The following is an 11042-nucleotide window of genomic DNA, read 5'->3' on the forward strand; positions in this document are numbered from 1 at the left end:
GATAATTAATTACTATTGATCTATGCCTATTATCACCCCTAAAGTCTTTTCAAGTGTCTCTGTTGAATCTCTCTTATTGCTTCGCCCTCCTTCTGACCTACTATCCTAGTGGTTTCCCCTGCTTTCTCTCTTTTCTGCCCCTTTCTCCATAGGGAAAAAAAAGGAAATAAATGCCCATCAGCAAATGAATGGATTGAGGAAGGCTTTTGTCAGCTGATTCTATGACAAGGGAGTCACTGGATCATTTGCTATTACCAAATGATTGTAGCCACTCAGAGGTGCCTTGGAAGAAAAGCCTTGTAAATACTTCTAAAACAGTATAATCATTAGAAACTATATGGATTGCAGTTCTATTCTGACATACATAGGTTTGCAGTAAGTTGGAATGGACTTCAGAGCAACTAGGGTTTTTGCTATAGCTGCTATCACAGAGCACAGTTGTGAAGTGATAGTTTTGCTAAATAGTCTCTTGGTCATATCAGCAGGGTCACACAGACAGATGGATGTGACAGCCAAACAACAGATACAAAAGCAGGAAATGTCCCTTGGCTCCCAGATGTCTTGATATTGTCACTATTTCTCACCCAGTGTGTCCTGGCTCCTGGGTGTGATGGGATGGTCTCTGTGGAATGTGTCAGCCTCTGAATTGCAATTCTAAGTCCCATTTCTGGCCCCAGCATCTTATCAACACCGCCCAGGAGGGCTGCCTGGGTGTCCCCCCACCCCCATCTTATCAGCACTAACAAATTAGGATTGCTTAATTTGCATATCCATCTAAAACCTGCCACTAGCTGGGTGGGGGTTGCAAAGCCAGCATGTGCACAGATCATAACTATGCTTAACTTATTATGCTTAACTAATTGACATGCAGCCAGTTCTAGCAAGAGTATGAATAATAAAGCTTCAAGGGGAACCAATTGCATAGAAGGAATTTACAGCTGCAGTTCGGCAGCATGTAGGAGTCCTCAGCTTCCCAGCGTGGCTGTGGACTTGCTCTGACAAGAGCTGGGTAACTGTACCTACTCCACAGTAATGGCTTAGGTAGCCACTGGGGCATGAACACGAGGAAGTATCATCCCATCTTGGCTTGACTTCTTCCAAAAGTAAACCTGAGATACAACAGAGGAATGTTGAAGTAAAGCAAAGGCCCCAAAGCACATGATAAACAAAAAGTGCATGAGCAGGCCAGTTGCTACTGCAGCACTGGAGACTCCCTTGAGGGAGATGGTGTGAAGTCAGAATTCCTCTACTTGTAGAGTGATGAGGTTGGACCTCCATCCACCTTGTCTCCTGGTTAGCTTGCTGAGCCAATGAACACATCTACCCCTCCATACCCTACTCCTCCCACTTCTAGAATATCCTTTCCTCAGTCTTAGTTTAAGGGCAATGGGTACATTAAAGGGTCACTTGGAAGTGGAGTGGGCTCCTGTGATGTCCTATGGACCTCAGATGACCTCAAGAAACAGAGTCAGGAAGACTAAGTGACATTGAGTGTTCTGTTTGTTTACTGCTGTGTAACCAACCAACCAAAGAGAAAATCAAGCCAGCTGTTGACTTGGTTCCCACTGTGTGTCAGGGTAGAGTTATGTTCTGTAGTGTTTGTGTTTACGTAGGGTTTCCTTGGCTGATTTTTTTACAACTTTTAAAACACTTTCTTTTATATTGGTTTACACACAAAAGTCATATACACTATGTTTCATTTCTATGTATTGTGTTTCATGCATTCTTCCACTCACACTGTGTTTCATATTATCATTATGATACACCGAGTTTTATAAAATTAATCACCTTCTATCCATGCCCATTTTTTTAAAATTTTTTTTTAATTTTTGTGTGAGTGTACTGTCAAATCAGATCTGACTGGTACAGGAGGAGATTGTCCCTCCTTTTCCCGGTGGAGCATCTGGTGGATTTGAACTGTGTGCCTCTGGGATTGTAGTTGCAGCTCCTTGCCACTAGGCCACCAGAGCTCCCCCCCGCCCCCGTGCCCATTATTACCCCATCTTTTCAGTTCCCCAGTAGATCTTTCCTATTGTCTGATTATCTCTGATGAACTTGAACTTCCAACTTCCTGTTAGAGGCCCAGAACAGAAAACACCCAGTAGATCTTTCCTATTGTCTGATTATCTCTGATGAGCTTGAACTTCCAACTTCCTGTTAGAGGCCCAGAACAGAAAACATTCAAGGATATGACAAAACTCAACTCACTACCATCGAGTCAGAACTGATGCATAGCTGGTCAAATTGATAATTCACAACTTCTAAGACTAGATCATAAAAAGGTGACATCACTTCTGTCTGGCTCTCCCTTGAGAGCTCTGAGCTGGTAGGTAAGTAAAAAGCTCAGCGGTTCTGAGGCTGCCCTTGGAGAGACCACAGAGAGCTAAATACCTTTGATTGGGTTTCCAAGGTGGTAAACTGGATGAGAGGAGATTGTCCATCTTTCTCCTCCAAGCAGCTGGTGGGTTCAAACTGCCAGAGGTGCAGCTTTCAGTTTAACATGGCAAATTCTTACATACTACACTGCCAGAGTTCCTTTACTACACAACAAACCACCCCAAAACTCGTGGCTTAAAACAATAGTAATTTACATTGTTCACCAGTTTGGGATTGATTGGGCTCAGTTAGACAATTCTCCTCCAATTGACAGCACCATCGTAGATGGAGAGGAGATGAAAGTTGTTAACAATTATAGCTTGCTCAGCTCCACAATCAACACTCTAAACACCAGCAGTCAGGAAATCAAAAGATGAATTGCACTGGGAAAATCTGCTGTCATGGACTTCTCCAGAGTTGCTGAAGAGCAACGATGTCAGTCTAGAGCCTAAGGTGCACCTGATCCAGGCCATAGTCTTTACAATTATTTGCTATGCCTCAGAGAACTGGACAATGACTATGGATGACAGAAGAATCAATGCCTTTTATTTCTGATGCTGGAGAAGAGTCTTGAACATGCTACGGACCACCAAGAAAACAAATAGGTCTGTCCTGGAGAGGATGAAACCAACTTTCTTCTTGGAGGCTAAGATTTTGAAGCTCCTTCTCACATACTTTGGGCATGTGGCCAGGAGAGACTGTTCCTTGGAGAAGGACATCGTGCTCAGAAGGATGGAGGAACAGTGCAAGAAAAGAAGACCCTGGATGAGATGGATTGATACAGGGACTGGGACAATGAGGGTTGGTGTGTTGGAATTAGTGAGACTGACTCAGGGCAGGGCAGGGTTCAGAGCTGCTGTACATAGGGTCACTATGGGTCGTGGGCAACTTGACGGCCCATAACAACAACAGGTGATTCTCCCAGGGGATGGGAGGGGAGAGGCAGTCTCTAGGGGTTGCAATGAGAGATATTGGCTGAGATTGCATTCTTCTTCCTCATACACATGCCTGATTCCTGAGCTGGCACAGCTGAGTCTTCTTGGGTATCCATCATTCTGTGGTCTATCCAAGGGCAGCCTCAGGAAAGCTGAATGTCATACATACCAGCTCAGAATTGTCAAGGGAAAACCAGACAGAAGCCATGTCCTCTATTTTTAAATTATTATTTTTTTAAAAAAAAAGGTTTACAAAGAGGTTGTGTTTTCATTTATTCACCGTTGCACGCTGTTCTCCCTCTCCCTTCTTTTCTTACTCCCCAAGTCCACTTTGCAATGAGCTTCTTGTTCCAGATTATTGACATACATACAATGTTTAATCATACATTCCTCTCAGACCCTTCTTCCCCTCATCTGTTCCGATACAGTGTTTGCCTTTGTATAATCTAGTTTGGGAAGTTGCAAGGTATCGATTCAACCACATTCTATTCACTCTAAGGGATCTCTAGTGGTCTAGTGGTAAGGAGCTGTGCTGCCAGCTCAAAGGCTCATGGGTCAAACTCACCAGCTCCTATGATGGAGGAAAGATGAGCAATCTACTCCTATGTGATTTACTGCCTCTGAAAAACCACCGGAGGACCAGCTATGGGTTGATTCTTACTAGATGTCATATAACAACAATTACTCATTGGAAGAGCAGAACTAAGGCCAACTCACATTCAAGAAGAGAGGGACTAGATTCCACACTTTGATGGGAAGATTGTGAAAAAAAAGTGTGGATGTGTTCTAAAACCATCACATCAGGCTAGGAGATGGCAAACAGCCAATTGGCTTGAATGCTTGACTAAACCAACGCACTTCATCCTTGTTCTAATTTGGGGCCTGTTTCCCATGGTGCAGAAAGGTCAGAGCCCCAACTCCCAGGAGTCAGCTGGCAACCAATGTGTCTGCACCTCCAAGGCTGGACCCACCGGCTCCAGGTTAATCTGGTTTGAGCTTTAGGCCAGGAGAGCTCATCCCTGTTGAATTTTGACTATTGGTTTTAAATTTGGTGGTCATTTTTCATACTGTGCCTGACAGTGAATTACCCTGGATGCAGATTAAACACAATAGACTTGCTAATCAGGCCATTAGAATACACTGATGGGGGAAACTGACAAGTTTTCAGAACTGGAAGGGTCTTTTGTCTGGCCTTCTGGATGGAATTCCTCTGCCTTTGAATAAACTCAGCAGAGTACCTGGAGGTATACACCTGTAGGCCTTGGGAAGGACTGAACTAGATCAGCAACTCTATACTGTTTGATTCCCCTTGCCAGGAGAGACTGGTCCTTAAAGAAGGACATCATGCTCGGAAGAGTGTGGAGGGACAGCACAGGACAGGAAGACCTCGGATAAGGTGGATTGATACAGTAACTGGGGCAATGAAGATAGGTATGTTGGAGTCAGTGAGACTGGCTCAGGACAGGACTGGCTTCAGAGTTGTACACAGGGTTGCTATGAGTTGCAGGTTACTGGATGGCATATAATATCAACATAAGTACTCACGTCCCTGGAGGTTGCCGTCTAGTGTTCCCCACACTTTTCTTCTGTAAGGAAATATTGCTATTGAATTCTCAACCCCAGGGCCCACCAGGAAGGAAGGTGCCGTAAATCTGGCGCAATGAGCAATGTTTTCAGATTTCTAAATTTAGGGGGGAGGTGAGAACACGCCAGAGGTTTTTCTCTTGTGTTGCATTCTGAGCAAAGATAGAAAGACTCTTATCTGTTGAAGATTCGTGTCACACATTCAGTCACAGTTTTTCCATAGTTTTTCTTCTTTTTAATCCCTACAAAACTGAGAGGAAATAAATTCAAGAGCCACTTCCTTAGGGTGCAACACTTGATGTCAAAATAACAAAAACCAACCCCATTGCTGCTGATTGGACCCAGACTTATGTTAGACCCTTGTGATACAGAGTAGATAGGACTCTTCCATAGAGTTGTTTGTGGCTATTACACTCCAAGCCTTTCTTCTGTAGCATCAATGAATGGGTTTGAACTACCAACCTTTGGGTTAATGTTATTGTGTGCTATATAGAATCAATTCTAGCTCATAGTGACCCTATTTGATCAAGTAGAACTGCCCTAAGGACTGTAGTGTGTGTGTGTGTGTGTGTACTGGTTTTCCTTTCACATTTTATTTTATGGCATTAAGTGCAATATCCACAATGTAACCAAACTCTTCCCACCACTTCCTTGGGATTCTCTTTTGCATGAATCTTCTAGCCTTTCTCTTCATATCTTCTGAGCACTATCCTTAGGCAGACGTTACTCTTTTGACCCTTACTTATTCTGTGGAATCAGAACCAACTCACAGCTGGTAGATTCAAATGCCTTTGGGTTAACAATGCAACTCTTTACGCACTAGGCCACCAGAACACTCTACAGGTCTATCTATTGTTTGGCTGACAACTAAGTCGAGGTGAATTTTGTTCCAGGTTAAAAAAGTGACTAGAGATTATAGCCTTGGGGGTTCCACCAGTCTATATTGAGCCCAGAAGCCTGACTTTTCTTGTGAATTTGAGTTAGGTCCCATACCTCTCATCTTCCACCTCTATCCTGCATTATACAAATAACACAACCTTGTTTGGAGCACTTGCTGCAGAAGATCAAAGACTGTAGCCTACAACATGGATTGCATCTCAATGTCAAAAAAACCAAAAAATTCTCACCATTTAATCGATAGGTGATAGATGATAGGAGAAAAGATTGAAGCGATCAACAACTTCATCTTACTTGGATGCACAATCAATATCCTTGGTACCAGCAGTTAGGAGATCAGGAGATGTATTGTACTGGGAAAGTCAGCAGTCAGAGATCTCTTTAAATTACTCAGGAACAACGATAGAAGTTTGAGGACTAAGGCGTGCCTGATCCAGGCCATGGTCTTTTTTAACCACTTGCTATATATTTGAAAGCTGAACAATGGGTAAGGATGACAAAAGAAGCAGTGATACCTTTGAGGTGTGGTGTTGGAGAAGAGTACTGAATATCCCATGGATGGCCAAAAGACCAAACAGATATGTTTTAGAGAACATCCAATCAGAGTGCTCCTTGGAGGCAAAGATGATAAAGCTTCAAGCACGTTGCTAAAAGGGGCTATTCCTTCAAGAGGGACATCATGCTTGGAAAGGTGGACAGTCAGTGAAGGAAAAGAAGACCATCAACCAGGTGGAGTAATACAATGACTGCTGCAATGGGTTCTAGTGTGTCAGGAAGTATGAGGATGGGACAAGGTTCAGACCTATTGTTTATAGGGTTGTACTCAATTTCATGGCACTTAAGAACAACAATAATTAAATTTCTACACTGAACAAATAATCCAAAACTAGACTAAATGAATAAGACTATGACATTAAGATTTGAGGAAGACTCATCAACAACTATTGTTCATCAACAACATGGAGAAAATAAAGATTCTCACCACTGGGCCAATTGGCAGCACCATGATAGATGGAGAAAAGAGTGAGATAGTAAACAATTTAGTCTCACATGTATTCACAATGAACACTCTTGGCAACAGCAGTCAGGAAATTTCTTGATTTTGAACCATGCAGTGTTCCCTTGCTTTGTTCAGACAACAGCTTCTTGGTCTAGTTATTCGTTCCACGTGAACAGAGTGTTCTGGTTGTTTTTATACCCATTTTTTTAAGATGAGAAGACCAAAGTTCAGAGAAATATAGGGATTTTACCAAGGCTTCTTAGTGGAAAATGGAATTCAGAAGCCATTGGCAAGTATGGCAATTGTTGGAGTAGTGGGAGTGTCCCTGGGCCTATTGTTAGAGCACATGAGCTTATCCTGGGCCTGGTTAGTTGGATGACAGCTAGATACAGTGTATCCCAAAAGTGAATGGAGGGAAGGTGAAGAAAGAATATGTAACAAATGTTAAGGACAGACTAAAGTTTTTAAGAAAGAGACATCCTCAAGAGAGAAGGAGGATGGGTCTATGACACATACACACAGATATGAGAATAGATGTCACTTCTCCCTTGTTTTCTAGTTATTTAGCTTTTCACCTCTGGGGGTTGATAGAAAACCCACAAGTTATGTGCTGATTTATCTTCTGCTTGGATTCCATTCTCTTTTTCTCCCTCAGACCTTTGTTGCCATGTTCTCTTTGTTCTATCTTACGCTAACTGGAATGCCAACAGAAGATATTCCTCCTGAATGGGTCTCAAGGATTATGATGGCACTGATGGCCACCTACCACTCAGTCCTTTGAGTTCAGATACTGAAGGTTCTGTTAAATATTTGCTGGGAACAGAAATGACTACTGTTACCTCGTCGTTGTAAGAGGCCACTGTGTGAATTCTGATTCATAACAGAAGAGAATGGCCGCATAGGGTTTTCTAGTCTGTAATCTTGTTGAGAATAGATTGCCAGGCCTTTCTCCCACAGAACCGCTGAGTGGGTTTTGAACTATCATCATTTCAGCTAGCCGTCAAACACTTAACAATTAGTCATGTGATATTTGCTCAGTGGTCACTTGTGCTTGTGAGACAGTTGTGGGGCATAGTCAAGAGGGGTCCAGGACCAGACCATGGGTCGAGAGAAAGCCCCTCAGGGCTTGTGGAAGATGGTGGGCACTAAAGGAGAGATGCTGAGGGAGTACCATTCATCTCTCCTTTCAATTGCTTATCTTTCTCTCGTAAAGCAGCTGGTGGATTTGAACCACAGATCTTCAGACTGGCAGCACAGCTCTTTACAATTAGGCCACCAGAGCTCCTGAGTTTGAATTTTTTTGATGCATAGTGTATCAGGCTGCTAAAGGAAAGGTCAGCAATTAGAATTCCTGGCTGCACCAAGGGCAAAAATGAGCAGTCTCATCCCATAAGGATTTGTAGTCTCAGAAACCCTTTGGAGGGTCTCTATGAGCCAGAACCAGTCCAAAGGTAGTGGATTTGGGTTTTCATTGTGGATGTTGTCCTAATACAACACAAAGAAGCTGGGCTTTGCTGGGGAAATGTTACTAGAAATGAAATGTACTCCTAACCCAGAAATCTTTCCCATTAAAAAAAAGAGAATAAGAAAGATGCTATTATTGAATAAACATGACCAGAATGTGACGTATCACAGGCACACTGCCAAAGAGATTGCAAAGATAGAAAGATCTTAACCATTATGTAGGGAAGTGGGGGTACAGTCATTGCTATAAGCCACTCCACACAGCGGAACATTTTTTTTCTTTTTAAATCAGAGAACTATCTGAAGTCACACATACTTTATAGGAAGACCAAAGAATCTACAGATATACATCATCTCAAGTAAAATCTGAGGAAGCAGTGGAAGGGGGAGCGCCTTCCCCCATTTACATATAGGGGACTCATTCCTTTATTTTCCCTTCCAAGCTAAACCAACTAACTCATAGGGATGCTGTAGGACCGAGAACTGTCCCGAAAGATTTCCAAGGCTCCAGTGGAGAAGTCCGTAGCTGGGATGTTAATGTTTCCAGTGGTTTGAATCCACTGCCAGCTCCACAGAAGAAAGACGGGCAGTTATGCTTCCTGTTAGGCTTTACAGCATCGGAAATCCCATAGAGGCCCACTCTGAGTTGGGTTTGACCCTATGACAGCCTCCTTTTTCTCCCTCAGAATGGATTTAAATCCTCCTCTTTCCAAATAATGGACAAGTGCTTAGCCACTGAGCCACCGGAGCTTGTCCACACAGCTTTCATCCTCTACCACCCATCTGTCACCGGCTGAGAGCTGCTCTGCCAGCTCTCCTCATTACCCTATGTACATCAGAATGAAGCCCTGCCTGGGCCATCCCAGCAATCTCCGCCTAGTCAATAACACATAGGTAAGCATCTTGGTGACCTGAAGCACTTGCTGTGGAAGGTCAAGAACTGCAGTCTTCAGTATGGATTGAGACTCAATATCAAGAAAACAAAGATTCTCACTGCTGGACCGATTGGCAGCATCAGGATGGATGAAGAGATTGAGATTGTTCACAGTTTTGGTTTGCTTGGATCCACAGTCAACGCTCTTGGCATCAGCAGCAAGGAAATTAAAAGATGTATTGCGATGGGAAAGTCTGTGGTTAGAGACCTCTCTAAAGTGCTAAAGTGCAAGGATGTCAGTCTGGAGACTAAGGTGCGCCTGATACATGCCATGGTCTTTGCAATCACTTGCTATGCATCAGAGAGCTGGAGAATGACTAGGGATGATAAAAGGAGAATTTATGTCTTTGAGCTGTGGTGTTGGAGAAAAGTATAGAATATACCATGGACTGCTAGGAAAACAAACAGCTTTGTCCGGGAGAGGGTGAAGCCAGGCTGCTCCTTGGAGGCAAGGATTCTGAAGCTTCGTCTGACATACTTCAGACATGTTGCAAGGAGTCCTTGCAGAGGGATGTCATGCCTGGGAGGGTGGAAGGACAGTGCAGGAGAGGAAGACCCCAGATGAGATGGATTAATTCAGAGACTGGAGTAATGGGGGTAGGTGTGTCAGAGATGGTGATATTGGCACAGAATAGGGCAGAGTTTAGGGCAGAGGGTCACTATAAGTCGCAGGCAACTCGACGGCACATAACAAGAACAAGAAGTATCTTGGGAATCCTATTCAACATCTGTAATCTGCTCTGTATGGTTGCTACCATGCGTTATGCAGATGACACAACCTTGCTTGATGAAAGTGAAAAGGACCAGAAGTGTTTGCTGCAGAAGATCTAGGACTGTAATCTCCAATATAGATTGAAACTCAACATCAAGAAGACAAAGATTTTCACCCCTGGGCCAATTGGCAGCATCATGATGGATAAGGAAGAGATTGAGAGTGTTAACAATTTCAGCTTGCTTGGGTCCACAATCAACAAACCCTCTTGGCACCAGCAGTCAGGAAATCAAAAGACAAATTGCATTGGGAAAGTCAGCTGCTAGGGACCTGTGAAGAATGCTGAAGAGTAACAGTATCAGCCCAGAAAGGTCTCTGATCCAGACAGCCTGATCCAGGCCATTGTCTTCTCAATTACTTGCTATGCATCGGAGAGCTGGACAACTAAGGATGACAGAAGAAGAATCAATGCCTTTGAGTTGTGGTGCTGGAGAAGAGCATTGAACATACCATGGACCTCCAAGAGAACAAACATTTCTGTCCTGGAGAGGGTTAAGTCAAGTTTCTCCTTGGAGGAAAGGATTTTCAAGCTCTATCTCACATACTTTGGGCACATGATCGGTCCTTGGGGAGGGACATCATGCTTGGAAAGGTGGAGGGAGAGCTCAGGAGAAGCCCCTGGATGAGACAGATTGACTGGGGTCATGAGGGTAGGTATGTCAGGAGACAGTGAGATTGGCTCAGAATAGAGCAGGGTTCAGAGTTATTGTACATAGGTTCACTATGAGTCACAGTTGACTCAACGGTACATAACAACAACTTGGCTAGGAATTGACTTTAAGGTTACAGGTATGGTATTTTTTTTAATGTTGTTGTTGTTATGTGCCATCGAGTCGTTTGCAACTCACAGCGACCCTATGTACAACAGCCCTAAAACCTGCTCTATCCTGTGCTAATCGCATTGCCTCTGACACACCCATTCCAATTACCCCAGTCACTGAATCAATCCACCTCATACAGGGTCTTCTCCTCCTGCGCTGTCCCTCCACCCTACCAATCATGATGTCCCTCTCCAAGGACCTGTCTCTCCTTACAACATGTCCAAAGTATGTCAGACGAAGCCCCAGAATCCTTGCCTCC

Source organism: Elephantulus edwardii, unplaced genomic scaffold (assembly GCF_000299155.1).
Source record: "Elephantulus edwardii isolate Elephantulus edwardi_28Jun2011 unplaced genomic scaffold, EleEdw1.0 scaffold00210, whole genome shotgun sequence".
Classification (NCBI taxonomy): Eukaryota; Metazoa; Chordata; class Mammalia; order Macroscelidea; family Macroscelididae; genus Elephantulus; species Elephantulus edwardii.